Here is an 11,450-nt window from a genome sequence, read left to right on the forward strand (position 1 = left end):
AGGATGCTATTTGGTTTATGTAATGCCCCTGCTACATTCCATAGATGCATGATGAGTATCTTTTCAGATATGGTAGAGAAAACCATTGAGGTCTTTATGGATGACTTGAGTGTTTTTGGGTGTAGTTTTGATGAATGTCTACACCATTTGAAAAACGTTCTAAAGCGGTGTGAAGAATGCAACCTAGTGCTCAATTGGAAAAAATGCCACTTCATGGTTCAACAAGGCATTGTATTGGGTCATACTATTTCAAGCAAGGGCATAGAAGTGGATAAGGCCAAGATAGAAATCATCTCCAAACTTCCCCCACCTCTGACAGTCAAGGGGGTAAGGAGTTTTCTTGGACATGCCGGATTCTATAGAAGGTTTATCAAGGATTTCTCCAAGATCTCTAGACCCCTCTGTGCATTGCTTGGGAAGGAAGCCAAGTTTGACTGGACCAAAGAATGCATGACGGCCTTCAACAAGCTAAAAATGCTGCTCACCTCTGCGCCAATTATGAGAGCATCTGAATGGAGCTTACCCTTTAAGCTCATGTGTGACGCCAGTGACTTTGCCGTGGGAGCCGTTTTGGGTCAAAGGATCAATAAGGTACCTCATGCCATTTGTTATGCCTCTAGAACATTAAATGATGCCCAGCTGAATTATTCTACTACTGTGAAAGAATTATTAGCTGTCATATTTGCTTTGGAGAAGTTCAGGTCATACCTAATTGGCTCTAAGATTATTATATTCACTGAGCATGCTGCGTTGAGATATTTGTTTACCAAGAAAGATGCCAAACCAAGACTGATCAGGTGGGTATTACTACTACAAGAATTTGACCTTGAGATTAGAGATAAGAAGGGCAGTGAAAATGTGGTGGCAGATCACTTATCCAGATTACTCCATGAGGAGGAAGGAGATGAGCTCCCACTAAATGAAAATTTCCCAGATGAGCAGTTGTTCGTAGTTGATATCCAACTCCCATGGTATGCAAATATAGTGAATTACATCACTGCCAAGGTCTTTCCCCCAGATATGTCTAGCCAAGAAAAGAAGAGATTGATATCGATATCTCGACAATACCATTGGGACAACCCCTATTTATTCAAATTTTGCCCTGATCAAATCATTAGAAGATGTGTCCTAGAAAATGAGCACTTGAGTATTTTGCAGCACTGTCACCAGTTTGCTTGTGGTGGACACTTTGGGGCAAAAAGAACAGCACTTAAGGTATTACAGTCTGGTTTTTATTGGCCCAATATGTTTAAAGACGCTTTCTTGTTTTGCAACTCTTGTGATAAATGTCAACGGACAGGTAACATCTCTTCTAGAAATCAAATGCCATTACAAAATATTTAGGTTGTAGAACTCTTCGATGTGTGGGGTCTTGACTTCATGGGACCATTCCCTCATTCATTTGGCTATTCATATATTCTTGTGGGTGTGGATTATGTGTCTAAATGGGTCGAGGCTGTCCCCTCAAGGACTAATGATCACAAAGTGGTTGTGAAGTTTTTGCAGGAAAACATTTTTGCTAGATTTGGAACACCCAGGGCAATCATTAGTGACGGGGGAAGTCACTTTAACAACTATGCTTTTACTTCTGTGATGAAGAAATATGGCATCACTCATAAGGTTGGCACTCCATATCATCCTCAAACCAGTGGCCAAGTAGAGATCAGCAACAGAGAAATCAAAGGCATCCTTGAAAGGACAGTCAACCCCAATAGGAAGGATTGGTCACTACGCTTGAACGATGCACTATGGGCTTACAGGACTGCTTACAAGACACCTATCGGTATGTCTCCATATCGATTGGTCTTTGGGAAAGCATGCCATCTACCAGTGGAATTGGAACACAAAGCATATTGGGCCATCAAGAAGTTTAACTTCGATATGAAGCAAGCTAGCGACACAAGGAAGCTCCAACTAAATGAATTTGAGGAATTAAGGCGTGATGCATATGAGAATGCCAAACTCTACAAGGACAGAACCAAAGCATACCATGACAAACAACTGATCAGGAAGGAGTTTCAAGTAGGACAGAAGGTTTTGATCTATAATTCAAGATTGAAACTCTTCCCTGGAAAGCTTAAATCAAGATGGTCTGGGCCCTACATTGTTACCCCAGTATTCCCTCATGGAGCCTTGGAAATTCACGACCCTCAAACCGACCAATCATTCAAGGTCAATGGACACAGAGTCAAGCCATATCTTGAAGTAAATTTAGTACCAAGAGATGAAGATTTGGCACTCCACTCCATCCAAAATGGAGCATCCACTTCTAGACCACATTGAGAGAGGACCACAGTCTGGCTGAAGACGTAAAACTTAACGCTCATGGGAGGCACCCTATAGCATATCCTTTTATTTTTTGTTGTTGTTTAAGTTATATTTTGTTGTGTTTTCATTTGTGTTTAGTATTTTAGGTGTTTTTGGTATTTTGTCATTTCTTTTCCATTCTGTTACTGCGATCGATCGCACCACACATGCGATCGAGCGCAGGTCTCCATCTGTGAGGCTGCCGCACTCTGATAGTGCGATCGAGCGCACCTGGCAGCATCTCCTAGTTATTTTTGTTTTCATTCATTTTAGTGTTGATGCTTTTCACTTGTTTGTGTGTTTGATTATTTTGCAGGGGCAAGTGTGCTTCAATTCAAGTTTGGGGTGTGCTACGAGCCATGCTTTCCACGACTATGTCCACCATCTCCTGGGTACATTCTTTCCTTAATCTAGACACATTGGGGACAATGTGTCATTTAAGTTTGGGGGTATGGGCACACATGTTCACACACTTTGTCCCAATTTCATGTTGTTTGTGTGTTGTATAAAAAAAAAATATATATATATATATATCTTTATGCATGTTCTTGTTGCTCAAAAATTTTAGGTTGATCTAGGAAGAATTGAGGCTTGAATTCATCAGTGAGCTTAAAGTTTTGAACACATGATCTGATGAGTGAATCTATTAGTTTGGTTACTTGCTTAAGCCAGTTGAAAAATCACATGTTTGATCTGATCACACAAGCACATTAGCACGTAATTTGTGAGGAATGACATAAGGTCTAATGTGTGTGTTTTTGCATCTTGGATGAAATTGGATGAACTATTAGATGACGCTTGGCATATATATTGAAAAAAAAAAAAGAAAAAAAGAAAAGAAAAAAAGAAGTGAAATAAATGATCATTGATGGCTTTTCACTGAGTAACTGGACCTCTTGTTTCAAAGCACTGAGTGTTCACGTCAAAAGGTGAAAAATTTGGATTTGATCATTGTCATGGTTAGTTGGTTTTGTAGCCTTTTTGACTCGAGTTAGTAGGTCCTTAGGGGTGTCTCTACACCTAATGCCCTAAAACCACCTGGTTTGGGAGCCATTGACTTAACACTCGTTACAAGGGTCAATTAGAAAGCTTAAGAGAACCAACATTGCACAACCTGACCAAAAAAAGAAAAAAGAAAACAGAAAAAAAAAAGAGAGAGAAGAAATATGCCTTGTGTCATTCTAATAGGAATTTCAGTAAATTTTGAGATTTGGAAACATTTACATATTGGAAAGATTTGGAAGCCTCATAATTTTGTGCTAATTCACTTTACACTGTTTTCAAACTTGTGATATTTTAGCATGTCCTTTGTAAGTAATTGCACTTTGAGATTCCAATTCATTATGAAGATGGAGTTCATCTTTTTAAGCTTGCTAATGAATAAAAATCATGATCTTGAAGTGATGATTTAATTTTTGGGATGACATGAACTGTGCATGATGTTTGTGGGTAACATTTCTGGAAAACCCTCACGAGACTTCACTCGTCCACTAGGGAATTCCTAGTTGTTTAAAAGGCTTGTTGCATATGCTAAATGCAATCGTACATCCCACGAAAGATGGATTTATCTATTGTTTTCTGTTTTTCCATTCCTGTTTTTGTTTTGTATTGCTAAGGGACTAGCAATATGTAAGTTTGGGGGTGTGATAAGCGCCAAAATATTCATATTTTCAGCCCTTATCTTACATGTTTTAATCCTTTGGTTTTGGTTAATTAGGTCATTTTACTTCCTTTTTGTGTTTTTGATGTTTTTACAGGCTTTTGGAAGAAAGTAAAATAAAACTGGGTGATTTGGGCTCAAAAAGAGAATATGGGAAAATTGGAGCTCCCTGGTACTGCGATCAATCGCAAGGTACCTGTGATCGAGCGCAATACCAGAGGAGATGCTGCACGAGCCAGGCCAGGAGCGATCGAGCGTAGGCGAAAGAGGCATCGATCGCAGACGTGCGATCGAGCGCACACGGGCTGCGATCGAGCACACCCGTGCGCAGGAGGCATTCCAAGTGGCGGCTACAATGTCCCTATTTCGATATTAGGGTTTTTCAAACTCCAAATTGTAATAGGACTGAAACCCTGCGAAAACCCTAGGGTTTACTACTTTTTCAAGGACTTCTAAAGCCTATAAATAGACTCCTAAGCCTGTAGAATAGGTAGGCTGGGAGAAGGGAGAAGAATAGGAGCTCTCAAGTCAAGTCTCGGGTTTATTCTTTCTTTTCTTTTCTTTTCCTTTATGAAGATGTTTAATATCAACTCTATGTGTAGCTAACTTATTTAGTAGGGCTAGATTGAAGCCCTAGTTATGTTAAATTAATATTTCAATATTGGCGCCTTGTGATGATCATGTTGTGCTATTTAACTTGATTAATACCTGCTTGCATGAATTCCTCATATGTGTATGCCTGATCAACATGTGCATGTGGTATGGACTTGTTAGTTAGATCAATTTGGATGGCCGAGTCCTGGGTTTAACTTAAGTAACAAAAGAATCCACACCGCGATTCTTGGGTTAATCAACATAGGGAACTAGGAGTATGTATCCATGCCCTAGGCCTTGTGTGTTTGTCGATTTCCATAGAACATATGCTTTTCTAAAGAACAACTTAGTATAGACATGCTAAATCCTTTAGGAAAGAAAAGAATTAGAGCATGGACCAAGTGGCTAATTCGTTGCTTAGGGAAATCAATAGCTTAAGGCGTTAGAGTTTAACCCTTAGGTTGGCAAACATTAAATATGCATAACTTGATCAAAGCATTAGCATATTGAAATACTAGTTTAATATAATTAGTGGTGGATATCAAAGCCTTGCCTTTACCCTTTATTATCATCTCATCAATAATCAATCTTAGTTTACTTTTGTTTAAGGAATTTATTTTTAAATATAAATTCAGCAGTCCTCGTGGGAATGATCCTGTACTTGCACCATATACTACTCTGTTGACCTTGTGCACTTGCAGGTAAAACGTACAATTATTTACCTATTAATTTAGGTATATTTTTGCACAACAATAATATGCGCCATGATCTAGGAATTGGAATGAATAATGAATTCTGGGAAGACACAATTGTTAAGGGGGGTACTTAAGTAAGATAAAGTCCTAATTTTACAGTTGAAATACTAATCTCGTCAATAGAGAATGGATAAAGTAAATCAATGAAAGGCATTCCAAGAATTACTCTTTCAGTCAAATTTTTAACAAGAACAGCAAAGATATGAAAACGAACATTATTCTGGCAAACATGAACGTTATTTAATGCATGTTTGATATGCAACTTGTTTCCACTGGCAGAATTCAATTTCTCAGTGGATCTTTGAAAATATTTGTTAGGAATAAATCCTTCTTGAATGCAATTTAAATCAGAACCAGAATCAATCAAAGCAATAATATCAAAAGCATAATCATGAGAAATAGTAATATGAATTTTTGAATACCATTTGGGAGGAACAATTCTATTAATCATACTGACAACCTTAACTTCATCAGAAAGGGGCTTATAGCTGGACTCAGCTTCATCTTCATGCTCAGCTTTGTTATTCTTCTTTTAATTCAGGGTTTCCAATTTTTGAAATCAAAGTAAGAAGTAAATCTTCTTGTTCTTCTGATTTGGTCAGAATCGAACAAGTTTTTGCATTGCAGCAAGATTCAGCACAACCAAATTTAAAACAATTTCCAGAAATCTTAGAAGCAGAGTGATAATCAGAATCAAAGGAGGATAGAAAATCATTATCAGAAGAATAATCAGAAAAATCATTGTTTTGAAATATTCTAAAATATTTGTCTTTACTGTTTTCATCAATGTCTAAAGCATTAATCTCTTGTTTAATCTTTTTGGGAGGTTTTGGGCACTTATTAGCATATTGTCCCGTTTCTCCGCAATTGAAACATTTATCTTTTGAAAAATATTTTTCAAATTTGGAATCTTTATTCTTTTTAGGATTTTTAGAAAAATTCTTATTAGGTCTGTTAAATTTTCTTTTCTTATGACTATTGTAGTATGGAGGGGGTGATTTCATGAAAATCTTGCCAGATTTCTTCCTATGCTTACGAGAAGGAGCAATAGGAGGCAATCCGAACTGTTCACAGAAATTTCCCATTTCATACTTAGCTTTCTTGGCATTCTTTAATTGTTGTCTGATCATCTTCTGATCAATACACATTTTAATACCAAGTTTCTTGACAGTAGAGAATAAATCTCCATAAGTCAAGTTTTCATAATCAATAAGACCAGTATCAGAATTAATCAATTCATCTTTAACTTTGTGAGCAAATAATGAAGGCAATCCATCAGTAAACTTTTCTTTCCAATAAGGTTTTTGACTGTCAGGTCTCACCATAACTCGAGAAAGAAAAACATCTTGATACCATCTATAGTCAGACATAGTAGGGCATCGAAGATTGTTCAAATAATCAGAAATACGAGAAGTAATATTAGAAGGAGTACCAACAAAATGTTTGATAATTGTATAGATTAAAGTATTGACGCCATCAGGTTCACCCATACCAATGTGTTCATTAAAAATGGGTAAGCTTTCTTCATTACACTTTACTGCTGTCCTGATCTGGTTTCTTCTTAGTTCAGTGAGATGGAATAAGATGAATCATGCGAATGGAATATTGATGGTTTGTCTGAGCAAGAACTGCTTAATAAGATGAATCATATGTCTATGGTTGCTAATGCCTATCGTACTAATCACAATAAAAGCCAAGCTGAGATTGGAGAAATCTTTCTTCAAATTGTAAATCAGGAGGAGTAGGTTTTGGGTGAAAATTCTTTGTAGGATTGAAAGATCTGGACCCGTCAAAGATCCTTTGGAGTTTCAGCTCCAAGTCAATCTTGCCAAAGTCTTGTTCAAGAATTTTAATATCAGAATCAGTAGAATCAAGAGAAATTTCAGAATCAGAAGAAGAAGTTTTTTAGAGATCGCAAAATTCTGTCCAGAAGTACTGGCATGGGTAGTTTTTAACTCAGTCAGTTCAGAAAGTAATTGGTTCACTTTCTCAAGGTTCATTTGAGAAGTAGTTTTCAAACCAGAAGATTTCTTTAAATCAGGAAGAGAAATCAGAGGTTTTTCAGTCTTAGAAGGAGTGGAAGAAATTTTTAAATCATGAGAGGGAGAAGGAATTTTCTCTTCAATCCAATCCAATTGTTGTCCTATAATATGAAGAGATTGGCTAGCAAAATTATTTTGCTCGATAATTTTCCTATCGTTATCAATAGGATCTTTATCATGAGTTTTGAAAGGGGAACATTTAACAATGACTTTATTGCAATCAAGAAGAGTATTTTCAAGAGGGGGATGAGAAGATCTGACAATAGATTTATCTTTTTAACAAAATTCTTTTTGACAACATTCAAAACATTATCGACAGGGAAATGTTTTTGAAGATAATCAAAAAATAAAAAATGTTTTTGGGACTCAATCATCATCTCAATCCATTTGACTTTAATGAGATTTCGTTCCTTTTCAGAATATTTGGCACGGTAAGCATGCGGCAAATCATGATTTTCTTTTGAGTTAAAATCCTTGGACAAAGCTGGCCAATCAATAACAGAAAAGAAATCTTTAATAGGAGCAGTAATAACATTACACTGATGAGGAAGATTATTGAGAAGAGGAGCATTAAAATCAGAAGCAGAAGGAGAAACAGATCCACCTTCATCATCTGTTGGGGGATCATTTCTAGTAGAATAAGAAGTAGAGGAAACTTGGGAATCGGTAGAAATTCCTTTAAGTTTTAAATCAGGGTTAACAGCAGGATAAAGAGGAGGGTTAAGACTTTCATCCACATCCTTATCACGACGTCGGAGCCCTTCTATGGTTGTGGAACCAGCAAAAGAATTCCTTCGTTCGTTAACCAAAAGAGGTCTTTCAATTCTGCTTGAAAGTCCTAAATCAGAAAAATTGATTTTAACAGATCCATCCAGATATTGTTGGATGTAATCAAGATTAGAGGCATCATTCACTACTCGAGAAGGTTTTGTAACATTTTCCAAAAGCCATTCGTTGGGGAGGTCAATCTCATCCCATCGAATCATTTTTCGGAGTTTTAATAATAGCATTCTAAGTAGAACTTTGAATTAACAAAGTAGATTCACCTAGATTCTAGATCACAGCTTGTGGATCTAGATTTGTTTTCATCAATTTATAATAAATACGGTAGATGATAGCAAGGGGTTTGCTACCTTCTTCTTTATTATAACCAGAAGTAAGAATATTCAAAGTTAAAGCTTTAAGAATATGAACATCATTCAAAGCAAGAGAAATATTAGGGAAAACATCAAAATGGACAGGGCCATTAAACAGAGAAGACTGAATCATACCAAGAGTACTGGTACGAAAATCAACAAATCTAGCATCACGCAAACATAACAAAATAGAAGCATTGACACCAAGTCGAGTCAAAGGCTTGACTGCAACTTGAACAGAACCAATATGCAAAAATTTATAACCTTTAGCAAGAGAATCATTAACAAATTTCTTATTAAAGAAGGTAATAGTTTGGTTATCACCCGATATAGCAAATGTTTGTTCAATAGTTTTAACAGAATATGAAATCTTAAAAGAAGATTTTAACCATGAAGTAGTATAAACATCTGAAGCAGAAAGCTTGGGGATGTTCCATTTATCAAATTTAAAATCATTATCACCTTCAACAGAAAATTGTTCAAAATTAACCACGTCAGGTGGTAAGCTAGAACTAGAGCTAACAGAAGAATTAGATTTCCACATTTTGACACACAAACTACACACAAAATCACTCACTGGGCATCGGCTTACAGAATCTCATCCTAGGTACTCACTCACAAGGCAAACTTCCTAAGCATGTCCTTCCTAGACGCAAAACTATCCACACATACCCTTGGCCTAACACACAGTTCCTTCTTCACGCCCTAACACGCCAACCCAGGCTTTCAACGAGACTTACAGATACCTCACAAACTGAACTGACGGGGTGGTGGACTACCATTTAACAACTAGGAGCTCTTTACAAAGAAAGGTTGACAGGGAGTAAATAAAAAGGTTAACAACAAGTCGAGACTCAGGGAGGTCAAGAGGGAACAGGGTGTACATCAAGGCAGCAAAGAGATCCCAACTCTTATGGCTCTGATACCAACAATGGAGGGGGAGGAAGCGCAGTATGCAAAATAATGCAGGGAGTAGGGGAAGGGGATAGTTATGCAAAAGAGCATTTAAATCAAAGCAGTAAAACCAGCCATGAGAGGGTAATGACAATAGTATAATGAAATTAAAGAACTGAAATTAAAATTAGTTGAGAAGCTGAAATCAAAACTTGAAATTAATATTGATAAAATATCTTACAAAAGTAAGTGATAGAACTTACAGAAGTAAGTGATAGAAGAAGAGATACAAGAAGAAATCGAAATAAGAAAGCAGGGGAATGGCTAGAAAGCTTGGGTAGTAAGCTTCACCAGTTATAAGCTTCTGCCTTACAATGGGGAGAGGGGAGCCGTTATATAGGCAAATTACAACAGATAAAACAAAATACAATCATGGAACAAATAGTAAAACTAGATTCCGCAGTACTGTGTAGTCTGCGGTCAAAAGTAAACAGTAGAAAGCATGCGCATTGTAGAATCGGTGCCAATCAGGAACAGTAAAAGTTGTCAATCTGGAACAGTAACTGTCGGCACTGTAGTGTCGGTAGACAAAATATGAACAGTGAGTATGAGTAGAACTTTGAATTAACAAAGTAGATTCACCTAGATTCTAGATCACAGCTTGTGGATCTAGATTTGTTTTCATCAATTTATAATAAATACGGTAGATGATAGCAAGGGGTTTGCTACCTTCTTCTTTATTATAACCAGAAGTAAGAATATTCAAAGTTAAAGCTTTAAGAATATGAACATCATTCAAAGCAAGAGAAATATTAGGGAAAACATCAAAATGGACAGGGCCATTAAACAGAGAAGACTGAATCATACCAAGAGTACTGGTACGAAAATCAACAAATCTAGCATCACGCAAACATAACAAAATAGAAGCATTGACACCAAGTCGAGTCAAAGGCTTGACTGCAACTTGAACAGAACCAATATGCAAAAATTTATAACCTTTAGCAAGAGAATCATTAACAAATTTCTTATTAAAGAAGGTAATAGTTTGGTTATCACCCGATATAGCAAATGTTTGTTCAATAGTTTTAACAGAATATGAAATCTTAAAAGAAGATTTTAACCATGAAGTAGTATAAACATCTGAAGCAGAAAGCTTGGGGATGTTCCATTTATCAAATTTAAAATCATTATCACCTTCAACAGAAAATTGTTCAAAATTAACCACGTCAGGTGGTAAGCTAGAACTAGAGCTAACAGAAGAATTAGATTTCCACATTTTGACACACAAACTACACACAAAATCACTCACTGGGCATCGGCTTACAGAATCTCATCCTAGGTACTCACTCACAAGGCAAACTTCCTAAGCATGTCCTTCCTAGACGCAAAACTATCCACACATACCCTTGGCCTAACACACAGTTCCTTCTTCACGCCCTAACACGCCAACCCAGGCTTTCAACGAGACTTACAGATACCTCACAAACTGAACTGACGGGGTGGTGGACTACCATTTAACAACTAGGAGCTCTTTACAAAGAAAGGTTGACAGGGAGTAAATAAAAAGGTTAACAACAAGTCGAGACTCAGGGAGGTCAAGAGGGAACAGGGTGTACATCAAGGCAGCAAAGAGATCCCAACTCTTATGGCTCTGATACCAACAATGGAGGGGGAGGAAGCGCAGTATGCAAAATAATGCAGGGAGTAGGGGAAGGGGATAGTTATGCAAAAGAGCATTTAAATCAAAGCAGTAAAACCAGCCATGAGAGGGTAATGACAATAGTATAATGAAATTAAAGAACTGAAATTAAAATTAGTTGAGAAGCTGAAATCAAAACTTGAAATTAATATTGATAAAATATCTTACAAAAGTAAGTGATAGAACTTACAGAAGTAAGTGATAGAAGAAGAGATACAAGAAGAAATCGAAATAAGAAAGCAGGGGAATGGCTAGAAAGCTTGGGTAGTAAGCTTCACCAGTTATAAGCTTCTGCCTTACAATGGGGAGAGGGGAGCCGTTATATAGGCAAATTACAACAGATAAAACAAAATACAATCATGG

Source organism: Corylus avellana, chromosome ca7 (genome assembly GCF_901000735.1).
Source record: "Corylus avellana chromosome ca7, CavTom2PMs-1.0".
In the NCBI taxonomy this organism is placed as follows: Eukaryota; Viridiplantae; Streptophyta; class Magnoliopsida; order Fagales; family Betulaceae; genus Corylus; species Corylus avellana.